Below are 14783 nucleotides of genomic sequence, written 5' to 3'. Positions count from 1 at the left end.
TCAGTAAGATGTCCATATTGAAACCCAGCAGGACTTTGCTGGAGTGCTCCCAGGTACAAACACCTTTCTGTGTCTCCCATTTCTTATTTGCAGGATAAAAGTTTCAGTCTCCTAGACCTTCTTTAATACCAAAGAGCAGATTCAAATAGTTACTAATCAGGGAAGTAAGAGATTGCAGAAACAAAGGAGGAGCAATCAAGAAACAACGATGGTGCAGCTATTAAAGCAGGATCCTGGTTCCTGTACAAGGGATATACATAACAAAATCTTTGAGTTGCTCTGCAGGAACAAAGGCCCCCACCCAGTTGGAGGATGGTAACTTCAGAATGAGTGCAAGATTCCTGGAGCACCGCCCCTTTACCTCACTACCAACCCATCAGAAGAAAGTCACACACCCTGCACCCCTCACCCCAAATTTTGCCTATAAAAACTTCTCCCTGACACCCATCAGGGAGTTCAGGGTTTTTGAGCATGAGCCACCCATTCTTCTTGCTTGGCCCTGCAATAAACCTTTTTCTGCTCCAAAGTTCGACCTTCCAGTTTGTTTGGCCTCACTGTGCATCAGGCACACAAACTTTCATTCAGTAACAATTTCATATATTGCCTTTTCATTCTACAACAGATCCTGAAACAACTAGCACTCACTCAGCTCTTGCTGGACCAGTTCTGAAACTCTTTTTAATAAGTGCTACAGTTATCATTACAAAATGCTTAAAAAATTCAATGAGGATTTGTTAGCTCTGTGTAATATGTAAAATACTCAAAGGGTTTAAATTCAGGTAGATTAATGTGTGGTTCAGGATTCTGGCTTTTCTTTTGGGAATTTTCTTGGGGAACATGCTTGGTTTGGAACCCAGTTATCTAACCAATGTTGATGCCTTTACATCCTTGTTGTAACTAACAAATAATTTGATTTATTGAATGTCTATTTTGGTACTTTATTTTATATTGATTTTGAAACCATAAAATTTGGGGAGGAAAAAACCTGAAAACTTTAAAAATGTTTATAAATGTGACACTGAGATCTTGTCTGACTGACTTGCCAGGACATTGAATCTTAGTTGTTATGTTCACTCTCTTTCTTCCCCTAGGAGAATAAAAGAATTAAAGAAACTTGTCTGGATATGGGAGAACTAGGGAAAACACTCTAATCATTAGACTTTCAGTAATATTTATTTTTTAAAACTCACATGGTCACTTATATATGGGTCACTTAAAAACACACCATGATGGATGACAAGGATGTCCTTTCCAGGAACTCTAATGCCTTGGGTCTGGTGGCCGATCCTCTCACAGAACTAGACATCTCCCTGGAGTTCACCCAGGAGCTGGACTTACCAAGCTTTATCTCCTCTACTCTCATTTACCACATCCTAACCCCCAGTTCCCTTTAACATTATACTGAAGGGGAGCAAAATTTGAACCCTATAATATGTCTCTTCGGCATTAGGATTACCTTGACCTGGCTATTTTCAAGAAGGTGCAGACATAGGAGAAGCTCTGAAAACCAAGTAGAAGTTACCCTTTTGTAAGAAGCTTCCATATTTACAAGGAAAATCTCCATTTGTAATGGCATCTCCCTCTCTCTACCAGGAACAGAAGAATGACTAAGTCTCTAGAAACTCTTATCAATCGAGAAGGAAATGACTTAAATCCGCATAACAACCTTACTGTTATTTACTGTGTTTTTCCCTGGTAACTTCCCATAATCCCCTCCCCCAAACATCTTTTGTCTTTAGCTGGAGATGGTATTTTAAATGGTGGCTTGGACCATTTCAGGGAGTTACTCAGTTTTCCTGGGTATCTCCCATGAATATAGGAGGTATATATGTTATTAAACTTCTGTTTTTCTCCTGTTAATCTGTCTTTTATTATAGACGTATCTCAGCCAAGAACCTAGAAGAGTAGAGGGAAAATTTTTTCTTCCCCCAAAATCTCATTTAGGAATCAAATACTCCAAAAAACAGTTTAGAAAACAGAGTGTTCAAGAGCAACTTGTGTTTTAGTCTAATAACAAAAATTCTTTCAGCCAGGGATGCACAAAAAACCTGGATTCCATATTGGAAGCAGGTAGGATAAGCACAAATACTATCTCCAGAATCTTCCTATTGCATTATTCCCTTAAAGAACAAACAAACAAAAACAAAGTGTAGATTTTTAAATAGTAATGATAATACCATGTAACATTTAATATTATATGATGCAGTTACTAAACGAAAATTTCCCAAACCCCAAACTTTTTCAACAGAAGACCCATACTATTATTTAATTTGCTCACAAGTTCACCTTTTTATGAGGAGGTTGCAGGGTTTTGAGATCTGGCTTTAGAATTGGCAGAATTTAATTAATTCCTGCTGTTAATTAAACAAGGAGGCCATTAGACGGAGGTGGTTCTAAATACATAGCAGCCTATGTAACAAATCAAAACCTAAGCCTATAAAGGTCTCAAGGTTTAGAAACCAAAACCTAAGGCAACCAATCACAACTAGGCTTTTCCAAGTAAGGCAAATGTTTAAGCTGTAGCCAATTAAATAATTTCCTTTCTTTGTTTTCACCTTTCTTTCTATAAAAGTTTTCCCCCTGCCTCCTGTCAGTATAGTGTTCCTAACAGTTTTAACTTTGGCACTGCCTGATTCATATAGATTTTTCCTCCGATACACTCTTAAAATTTTAATAGGCCTCAGTTTATCTTTTAACACTGCCCAGGCTATTGAATTTGACTATGGTTCATTAAAGCAACTAATCATGTGGCTGCCAATCTGTAACTTGTGATTATGCAACGTCTCCAGAATCAACATACAAAAGTATTTGGCCTATAGTATGAAAATACATTATAACCTATATGTAGTATTTTTTTCAAGTGCTTATAAATTCTGTTGTGATTACTAAATTTCAAATTTATTTAAAAGTACTAATAAATGCATACTAGCTTTCTTAATTGTGCATTTTTTTAAGTTAATGCACGAAATTAAAATTGTCGTGTTGGGAGGAAACATTGTCTAGAATATTGTATTTATTTATTTATTTTTAATTTTTTAACTGAAGTATAGCTGCTGTACAGTATTATATGTTACAGGTGTACAATATAGTGATTTACCACTTTTAAAAGTTAAACTCCACTTATAGTTATTAAAAAATATTGGCTATAATCCCCATGTTGTACAATATATCCTTATAGCTTATTTTATACCTAATAGTTTTTACTTCTTAATCTCCTACCCCTATAGAAATTTTCTTATTTTAAAATTGGTAGGGAATTCCCTGGTGGTCCAGTGGTTAGGACTGACTCAGCACTTTCACTGCTGAGGATGCAGGTTCAATCCCTGGTGGGAGAACTAAGATCTCTCAAGCTACATGGCCAAAAAAAAAAAAAATGGTAGTAAAGTAAACCAGGACCGCCAATGCTTCCACTGTTCCAACTTGAGAAAAGCTAGAAAATTACAAAATGAAATTCAATATTAAAGATAGCAAAGAATTATGAAAGCAATGAAGCCTGAGTGAATTATAAATATGGAGAAAAGAGAATCACTAAAAGTGAGCTGATGATCGCAGGCTGTGTTGGCTCTGGGAACATTTGCCAATTCTGGGAGTGGACTAAAGACCAGTGTTAGCCTAGGGAGAAGGACTAGAAATGATAAAGTTGACACTTGGGCAAACTCAAATGCATGGACAGTTGCAGAGCTCTTGTGTGCTGTGGTGGTGTGGAGAGCTCATCTGACCTCTCCTTAAAGACAGTGAACTTCCTCCAATCTCTCAATGATGAGGAAATGAAACACACTAAAAGGAGAAAGTATGTACTGCCGTATGTGCTTGGCCACCCTCACAAAATACTTCACAAATTTTGAAGCTACCTAGGACAAGATGCTGGAGAGGTAAGCTGAAAACCTCTGAAGAAGCAAGTCTCCTGGTAAAATTCTAAGTTTCAGGAGACAAATACCATGGAAGGGACATGCCCTACAAACAGGGTAAACAGAGGTAGACTTACAAAGGTAGAGTTTCACATTTTTCCTTGGGTATTTCCCATGTGTACATGAGGTATACATGTTAATAAAATTCTGTTTGTTTTCCTGCTTTTAATCTATCTTTTATTATAGGGGTCTCAGCTAAGAACTCAGAAGCAGAGAAGGAGAATTATTTTTTCTCTCCTACAATTTGGATCCTATGCGAGTAACCTCCATTTCTATCCCCATGGCCCATTGCATCGCCAACCTTCTCCATTCTGCTCTCTTCCCTAGAGCTTGACATCTGTGGAAGCCACCAGCTGAGGTCACCTGCACTCTGGGCTGTCTTCTATGGTTGCCATCAGCTGGACTCCATGGCCTTCTGGCTTCCCCTTAGTCATAGACACTAGAAGGTTCCTGTAAACCTGTGCCTATCAATCAACTTTCATTTGTCATCATCTTTGCCCTCTCCCATTCAACCTTATGGATATTTTTTCTAATCACACCCTCACCATCCCCCACCATGGAAATTTAATGTGATTTGAATTTTAATTTAACTTTTTCTAGGGTTCCAGTTCCGATTGTGAGAAAATGGATTTCAGTAACCATTCAATTCCAGTTGTGGTGATGGGCTCTCCCTTACTGCAGCCCCATGGTGCTTCACTATCCCTTGTGAGTTTCTGGACACACCTCCACATCATTAGACATTATCCTGACTGATGCAGATCTAGATTATTGGTGTCATGTTATGAAGTCTTAGAAAAGGGGTAGGACTACTCTGCATACCATTGGATGCAAATCCAGGACCCAAAGATTACATTTTTGATCTTTAAATTAGGGATGAAGGTATAGTGGCCTACATTCAGAGATTCCTCTATTTTAACTCCTTCAAAGTATCCTTCCTCTCTCTGGCAGGATTAAATTCAAATCTATTTCCTTTATGTCAGGAACCACCAGAGCCTGACCACTATGTACCACTCTAGGCTTATTTTGCAATATGTTTATACTAGTTGTACCTAACTACATCAAATTCACTCTCTTAAGTGTCCCAGAACATATTGTAATTTCCACATAAAATACTTTCATATTCCCCTTTCCAGATTTCCTGCCTAAGTAATTTCTTCTTGTCCTTAAAAGGTAAACTCTATCATTATTTGCCCCAAGAAGCCTTTAGCTGCCCTCTACTCCATCACATCTATTTTCTTTTCCCATCTACTCATAGAGGATCCTGTGTAAATGGCTATTAGAGCAACTATTGCACTGTTTATAACTTTTGGTCTATTATCTGTATTCTCACTAGTTCCTTGTATTTGGGAACTACATCTTGTTTGAATGATCTGTACTTAGAACAGTAACTGTCATACAAGAACAGTTTAATAGATGTTGAATAAGTGAACAAATGGGGAAAAAGGGACTAGTATATTGCTTAAATCTCAATGTATGAAAATAGACCAATTTTCCTTCATGAATTTCATAAATGCAGATCAATTTCAAGGTTTCTGAGCCTTCTTTGTCCTATTTTGCTCAGATTCCTCAGAAGTCAAATATAAATATACTGTATTCCAAAGCACTGACTTATTGATGAAAAGATTCTACCCTAAATTCTCATCTCTTTTCCTATCTATTGAATCGGGCTGACAACCTAAATGTAAGCAAAAAATAATTTCCCTCTGTCTTCCTATTTTAAGGTTCAGAGCCTTGTCATAGATAGGGCTCCCTAGGAACGGAATCTGAGGCTCTGAGATTTGGTGACTGAAGAGTGCTCTCATGAACACAAATTTTGAGGGAACAAAAGAAGCAAGAGTGGGCACAGGTAAGGTAAGGTTGTGTTGTAGTGGCAATAATGACTTCAGCCCTTCCCACAGGGAGCTCTGAAACTGGCCAGCCCTTCAGAGAATCTCAGACCAAGCAGAGGGACCCAGGCCTTTATATTCCTACACTGTTTGGTCACTGGTTGACAGCTATCTATGGAGGGGGGCATAACTTGAGTGAGGAAGCCTCTTTTGATGGAGAACAATTTTCACAATGGCCTGCAGCTGTGAGCTATCAGCAGCCAAGCTTCCCAGCAGTCAAGGGATGGAGTACTTCAGTCCTGAAAGATTTGGAAGATGAACTGCACCATCAGCTACAATCTACCGCTTGTGATGCTTGGATCCACCTGCTTCACAGTCAGTTCACCACATCTGGGAGCAGCTCCTCCAGGATTTTGATTGGTTTTTTATCCAGGGAAAACTAAAAAGAGGAAGATCAGGGAAATGAACTACAGCTTGTGCTGCTGCAGTTGGTCTCAAGTTTGGAAGTGGTTTTCATTTCCTCCCTTTGCTACATCCCATTCCAGACTCTCCCACACTTGACTAGAAGCTATGCCAGTCAGCTTACCTGGGGCCAACAAGACCCTCATCCCTGAGGAATCTGAGCCTTTGCACAATGCCATTCTCAGGTGGGGTTAAATAGGTCTTACCACTTTGTCTTTTTACTTCAAGAATTTTAACAAATAAAAAGTTGAAGAGTTGACATACACCCTCCCTCAGCTCATTTCCTTCTTTCTTTTCCAAAGTTACTCACCATCTTAAATTTAAGGTCTCACAATTTCTTGCATGGCTTCCACTCTATCTTTACATGTAGCTACCTGTTTGACATACATATTCACATAACATGTAGCAAATTAAAATTAGTATCCAGGCTAAATGTCCACATCAATAAGCAAAAAATGGTAAAATACTCGATAGCAATGGAGGGAAAAAAAGGAACTTCACAAAAAAATGAACCCAAATTGCCAATAAACCAATAAAAATATTTAAATAAAATATTAACTAGGGGATTGCATATTAAAAGTACAATGAGCTTTCTTCTTACATCTATCAGATTGTCAAAAATTAGTGAGCTCCGCCCAATTGTTTTTCTCCTTCTTTTCCCAGTGATGCATTTGGACTGTGAATTAAATACACTTGGACTTTTTCTTTCACTCTTTTGCAGTAAAGACATCTTGTTTCTCTGAACTGATGCTATTCCAAAAAAAAGACACAAAGTCACTATTTTCCCCCTTTTTTGGTACATAAAAAGAAATGCAAAAGCTTTACTTACAAAAAAAATCACTTTCAAAGGTTTTATTTCCATATTTATCCCTTTATATAGGAATAATTCATAAAATTATTTTAATTATTATACCATGCAGGTACATGTATTGATATACAGTTAGTCCATATCTTTTAAAAATTAGCAGTTGTATATATTGATTATTATTTTTCACTGCAGGACAGTCATGAAACCAGCACTTGGTTCATTTTTTTCTCTCTTGTGCTTTAAACTGAAGAGTAATTTATTGCTCCTCATTTGGCATAATGTTATTCTAAGTAAATATACTTTCACTGTTTATTTATTTGAAATGGGGCATATAAGAAGAACAAAAGGGGCTTCCCTGGTGGCGCAGTGGTTGAGAGTCTGCCTGCCAGTGCAGGGGACACGGGTTCGAGCCCTGGTCTGGGAAGATCCCACATGCCGCGGAGCAACTAGGCCCTTGAGCCACAACTGCTGAGCCTGTGCATCTGGAGCTTGTGCTCCACAACAAGAGAGGCTGCGACAGTGAGAGGCCCACGCACCGCGATGAAGAGTGGCCCCCGCTCGCCGCAACTAGAGAAAGCCCACGCACAGAAACGAAGACCCAACACAGCCAAAAATAAATTAAAAAAAAAAAAGAACAAAAATTTTTGTTTTTGAAAGAAGATGATGAGCACAAAGAGAGCCCAAATGGAATTGACAGTCCACATGTAACTGCAGAACCAGCCCAAAGTGGCCCCATCCTGTGTCTCACAGGATACTGAGTTGTTTTTCAGAGACAACCAAACAAAACCATGAGTCATGCAGCTGAAGCACGCACAGAGGAGAACATTTTGGCCTCAAATGACACGGGGAACCAAAGTTTCTACGCTTCCCCTATGGAACTAAAAGACCAAGACAAGACTGGAACCTGGACTCTGGAACCCTTTGAGAAGTGAAGGGTCTGTTGTCCAGGAAAACCTGGTGCTGGAGCCCCTTTTACCATAATTTACCATAAAGGGCCAAGTTCCAGAGCCCTCTAATCAAAACCTGCCCTGCCAGTGCTTCTGCATACCAAACCACTCTCCCTTATCTCATAAAAGTTTGACCAGACCCCAGACTGGGGAGACAGATCTGAGCTTTGCCTCCTGTCCCTTTGCTTGAATGCCTTGCAATAAAACATTTTCTCTCTGCAAAAGACCTTTGCCTCAGTATTTGGTCTTTCCGTTGTGCAGTAGGAGAAAAGGCCACTTGCTCGGTTACACAGACGTATGTACTGCATGTGGTAGAAACCACTTTTGGTGTTATTCAAGAGTCATTACCTCTGAAAGATCCTGGAGAAAATTAATTAGTTATAAAGTATCTAGCAAGCTGAGTTCAAATTGTATCTGTATCACCATCACTATGAATGTTAAATGGCAGTCATATAAGACTAAACTTGTCTGCAATAAATACATTTACAAGAAGTGGACACTGGCTTTATTATTTTTTTTTAATTAATTAATTTTTTTCTCAGTCTTTTTTTTTCCATAACTGTATTGGAGTATAATTGCTTTACAATGTTGTGTTACTTTCTGCTGTACAACAAGGTGAATCAGCTATATGTATACATATATCCCCATATCCCATCCCTCTTGAGGCTCCCTCCCACCCTCCCTATACCACCCTTGTAGGTAGTCACAAAGCATCTAGCTGAGCTCCCTGTGTTATGCAGCAGCTTCCCACTAGCTACCCATTTTACATTTGGTAATGTATATATGTCTATGCCACTCTCTCACTTCGTCTCAGCTTACCCTTCCCCCTCCCCATGTCCTCAAGTCCATTCTCTATGTCTGCATCTTTATTCCTGTGCTGCCACTATGTTCACCAGTACTGTTTTTTTTTAGATTCCATATATATGCATTAGCATACAGTATTTGTTTTTCTCTTTCTGACTTACTTCACTCTATGACAGACTCTAGGTCCATCCACCTCATTACAAATAACTCAATTTCATTCCTTTTTATAGCTGAGTAATATTCCATTGTATATATGTGCCACATCTTCTTTACCTATTCATCTGTCAGTGGGCATTTAGGTTGCTTCCATGTCCTGGCTATTGTAAATAGTGCTGCAGTGAACACTGTGGTACATGACTCTTTTTGAATTATGGTTTTCTCAGGGTATATGCCCAGTAGTGGGATTGCTGGGTCATATGGTAGTTCTATTTTTAGTTTTTTAAGGTGCCTCCATACTGTTCTCCATAGTGACTGTATCAATTTACATTCCCACCAACAGTGCAAGAGGGTTCCCTTTTCTCCACACCCTCTCCAGCATTTATTGTTTGTAGATTTTTTGATGATGGCCATTCTGACCGGTGGGACACTGGCTTTAGAAATCCAACATTCACCTTTGCAAGGAAGCAAGCACCACCACCAGGCTTGTATCATTAGTTTTAGCAACGTGGGTAGGACATTTTTTCTGTTCTGCTGCTTCCATATTAACATCAGAACACCTACTTTTGTCTTAATAATCCAACCTCTCAGCCTCATCCCTTACATACTGACCTTTGCTCAACTAACAATAGTCTCTGCAAAATTCTCCTTGGATGTGCCCCATCATTGCCTCATGGTATAAATTAAAAGGACACTATAACCCCATTAAATCAATAAATGTTAAAATAAAAAATGTCAAACAAGAAATAGGGTTATTTAAAGTTTGGGAGAAAAATAGAGAGCACTAAGCTACAAATTTATGCCAAAAGGGAAAACTTTTAGAGTTAGTTCAGTTCTAATTTTTAGAATTAGTTGATTCCCTGTCACAGTAAATGGCATATAATAAAACAGAGTAGCATTAGTACTTAAAGAAAGTGTTTTTTTCACATTAATTATGTAAAATTCTTAATATTTGACTATCTAATAACCCTTAATAGAATAATAACTTTGTCTGGAATATAATTTTTCTTGTGTTTTTCTTTTCTTAATAAATTGTGCTTCGTAAATTTGTTTATTTGAAATTAACATTATAAGCAATTTTAGTTTTTTCTTTTAATCTAATAGTTTAGGTTGCTGACCTAAAAGAAAATTTAGGTCAAATCTCCTTGATTTCTAAAGAAAACAGTTACAGATTCTGCTTTTTTGTCTGTATCAATAAAATATTTATGAAATTATATGCATATTATAAGCCAGGTTTTGTACTTATATTATTTAGTTTAATCAGAAAATTAACCCTTTTTGAATTTATATTTTATAGGTAAGATAGCTGTTCTTCAAAGATCGCATAAAACTAAGTGCTTGTTAGTTTTATGCTCAAATTCATAAAGCTAGGTGGTAACAGTTTCAGAATTGAAACACGAGTCTAACTCCAGAATTCACACTCTTTTGACTACTGTGTACCACATCAACACGATAAAGGGTGCCCCAAAGCAGAGAGTTGTGTGTGGTCGAAGGCACCACAGTGGCATAATGTTCTCTTGCCATTTGAGAAATTCCACTTTGAATTCCACAGATACTAAAAGGAAATTGAAAGTTTATGCAATGACCCTTAAATGGCACCAGAAGAGGTTTCTCTACTTTCATCATAACCAGCGTCATTTTTTCTCTTCCCCTAATCTAGTAATAGAGGAGTGCCAGTTAGCTAGAAATACTATCATTACAAGATGCTTATTTCCATTCCTAAGAGAATTGTAGGGGAAAAAGCTGAAAATGAAGAGGTATACATGGCTGAATATAGATTATATTCCAGACTGAGATCTTAAGTTGTAGCTTCTTGTTAAAGTTAGTTGATTTTTCTGTTTTATTCTTTATTTTGTTTATTGTGTCTTGTTTTATTTGTAGTTCATTTGGCCTTTTCCCTGCTCTTAAAAATGAAAGTGCAGTCTTACTTTCCTCTCTGGGCTGCAAAATATCTCGGTATAACTTTTAACTACCCTCGCACTGACATTAGTTTTCTAATCCCTAGTGCCCAGCTTTCTTCATCAGATGACTGTCTATTTAAGGTGAAGTGTTCATCAATGACCAGACTGTTTAGGAATGGAACTCATAAAACAAAATATGGAAACTAATAGAAGGACATTGATTCTCTGTCCCATCCAAAGATAGGCCACAAATTAAGTAATAAAATACACATTGCTGCTCCTGACATTTCATTTCTGTGGAGCTGGAATTAGCAATGCATAACCCATAGGCAGAAGCATTAATCTCACAAACTATCTTGATTGGAAACCTTACATTAACAACTTGATCTTTATTGCTACTATACCATGCCCATTGTAAACATTTGTATTTTCAATAAATTGAGCCAAAGGTAACAAAGGGAATCAACTGGAACTTGCAGTTTTGTACAAAACAAGACTATTTTGTTCTTTTGGTTTAGTGCACCTCAATGCTGGCTTTGTCTCTCCAAATTAAAATTCTAATATTTTCATCTATGCATATAGCAATGAAGAGTAGTGGTTCTTAAAATTTGCCTCAGTGGAACCAGCATTTCTACATATCCTTTGGCACTCAGGAATGAAAATCTCAGGGAGGAACTATCTAGGAGGTCTTCAAAAAAACGGTGATGGTTGAGCATCTCCCCAAGATGACAATGCTTCTCCCAGTCAGATGGATGCATGGGTTGGGGTGGATAGCCTTCAAGCAGAGAAAAGTCATACACATAGTGATGTGATAGTGTGTTGGTAGAATGACAAATATTTCAATAAGAGAGCAGCTTTGGGGAACTGAAAGATAAGTGTCTGAAAATCTATGCAGAAGCCATAAAATGAAGGGAAACTGTTTTGCTCTGCTGAGAAGAGTAGAATCCATCCTGTAGAAGATGGGGAGATATTCAATGTTCTTCAGCCAGGAAGTGAATTGGCAAGGATTACAAATTTGGATTCTGGAAACAGTCTGCCTGGATTCAAATGCTGGATATTTCCCACCAGCAGTGTGACCCTAAGGAAATTATTTAACATCTCTGTTAAGTTTATCAGTTTTCTTATCTGTAAAATGAGAAAAATACCACATATGGCAGTTGTGATGATTAAATTTAATAAATTAAAATATTTAAAGTGCTCTGAGCAATTCTGGTATATAGTAAGTGCTATATAATTTTTTGTTATTATAAAAATTGTTATTATTTATTATTTGAATCACTCCACATTCATTTTATTAACCCCTTTCCACATGCAAGTCACTGTAATATTCAAACCTTAAATAAGAAATGAGCAAGATAAGTATATGCCCTCCGAGAGTTTTGTATATATAAACTGTGCAGTGATAACTGCTAGAAAACAGGAAAATACCAGCACTCTACCAGGACTGAGATATAAGTTATTTTTCCTTGGTGAAAAAGTAAGATTTTTCCCTTTAACTGAGTCTTATGAATGAATAGGTTTCCTGGGCAGAAAAGTGGATAGGAGAAAATATCAATGTAAAAAGTGGCATGGCATCCAGGAAGAACCTGTCTGGTTTGATGTTCCGGAAAATGAGTAATGTGGTTCCAGTTCAGAGTATATGGTGTATAGAAATACTATCATTACAAGATGCCTATTTCCATTCCTAAGAGAATTGTAGGGGAAAAAAGCTGAAAATGAAGAGGTATGCATGGCTGAATATGTCAAATCATTAGTGACTTTTAATGCACAACAAATAAGATAGTACTTACTTTAGGCTCAGGTAAATCTTTCAAGACTTTTAGTAAGGACATGACAAGGCCATGGCAAAGCCATGAATTGCTTTAGGCATTAAATTTTTTTTTCTTCTGATAATTGACGAATATATCTACTATTCAAATGAAACTGCAGTATATTATCTTGTTTGTAGTTAGAAATATCTATGGAGAATTTTTCAAATAATAAAATTATCTCAGTTATAATCACACGAACCATGCTAAGTACCTAAAAAATTATCACCTTCTTTATTCAATTTTAATTTTATAGAAAGGAAGAAAGGAAAAAGAAGCAAGAAATAGAAAAGAAAGGAAGGAAGTGAGAGGGATATAGGGAGAGGGTAAGAAGCAAGAGAAGAAGGATAAAAAAAGAAAATCAAAATAGGTTTTACAATTATCGATGAAGAAAATTAGAAATTGTAGAATAAAAACTTCTTGGGTATAGCGGAAGAATGAACATTCATTTGCAAAATTGAAACAGTGCAATCTTTTGGTGCAATGAGCAGAACACCAAAAGATGCTTCCCAAACAGTAGTTCTTTAGTACAATTAATCCTCTGATTTAATTGCTCTTTATGTAAGAAAAACCCTTGATATACATATGTAATAGAAGAATAATATATTTTTTCACCTGTAACTCTCACTTGGAAATGCATAAGCAGAACCTCCTACCCAATCATTAAAATAGCTACAACTAACATTATAGTACATTAAAAATAACAACTAAATTGATGTAATTTCTGTCCAATTTCATCACCGTCATCCCCATTCAAATAATCAGACCCACCACATTAAGCTGCCATTTCTTTGTTAAATTTTTCGACTTCTTGCAAAGCCTTTTTTCCTCTCCTCCTCCTTATCCTCCTTCATTATGAACCTCTTCAGGTGACTTTTTGTAACCCTTAACAGGACATGTCAAAATGGAAGCACTGAAGTGCAACTCTGCAGTGTTTCTAAGAGGACACGGCCGACACAGCTAATCAAGAGTCTTTGGTCCACAGGCTGAGAAACACTTTAAACCAGTCATTGGGCAGAGAAGAAATACTCTGCTGAAAAGCTGTTTAAAATTATAGTGCATGGTTGGTGGTTGGTAAGAGAGAGTTGATTGTTTTTTTTTCTAAATAGCTTTTTTTTTCTTAGGTTGCAGGCTTTTTTGGGTAACTATTATTGACGCATATGAAGTGCCTTCGTATCTTGTAAAACTGTGTAGTAACTAAATCAATGGATCTATTACAGTCATATTAGTCCAGCTATAGGATGAGGTGAACTGTAAAACTTAAGCTATAACCAAGACTACAGCAACCCAATAGAGTTCATCAAAACAATTTATCTGAAAAAACACAAGAAAAATGTATCTGGGATTCATTTTCTCATATGTATACCAACAGGCATGGAATAGAAACACAGAATTAAAATGACAGAGAAAATAGAAGATCTAAGCTTTTTACAACTCCTGTGTGTTCTCTGGAGGTTCAGCTTTGTTAGACATGCCCTGGGACCCAATTATACTGAATCATTTACCAATACGATTGAAAACTATGCTGATAATGCTCTTATTTACTACTTATAAATATTTGTTCTGCTATTAAGCATCATTATCACATTTTGTACAAAAATAAATAAATAATAATAATTGTCATATTTTCAGTGACAAATTAAAAGTGGGAAAATAAAATATTCAGGGGATTTTTTGTTTGTTGAATGTTTGTGACATCTGCTTGTTATTTTGGCTTTCAAATTACAAGGCCAATCTTCCATGGGAAACTTTCCTCATGGGAAGAATGCTTAAAATTTGTATATCTTCCACTAAAAAGGAAGAGTGAGCTATGACGTTATCAGCCCAGATCATCCTACTAGGTTTCCTTCAAGTGAGATAATTAAAAGAGAGAAGTAATATTTAATTTTGCTAGCCACACTTTTGAATCCTAAATCAGAGTGTATTTATAAAATTAGAATCCATCCAAGAAAAAGCTCTAAATGAGGTCATTATAAATACATTACCGAATCTAAACGATGTGGTCTTTATTCACAAATAGTTTTACTCTCAAAAAAAGGTAGAGATTAGGGCCATTATTTAATAGTTTTAAGAACCTTTGTAATTAAGACCAAGATTTTAGTCCTCCTGCCATGTGAGGACACACAAAGATTTACTGGCAGTGAACCAGGAAGAGGCCCCTCA

Source organism: Mesoplodon mirus, assembly GCF_964341445.2.
Source record: "Mesoplodon mirus genome assembly, chromosome: 13".
Taxonomy (NCBI): Eukaryota; Metazoa; Chordata; class Mammalia; order Artiodactyla; family Ziphiidae; genus Mesoplodon; species Mesoplodon mirus.
This window is presented reverse-complemented; position numbering follows the sequence as displayed.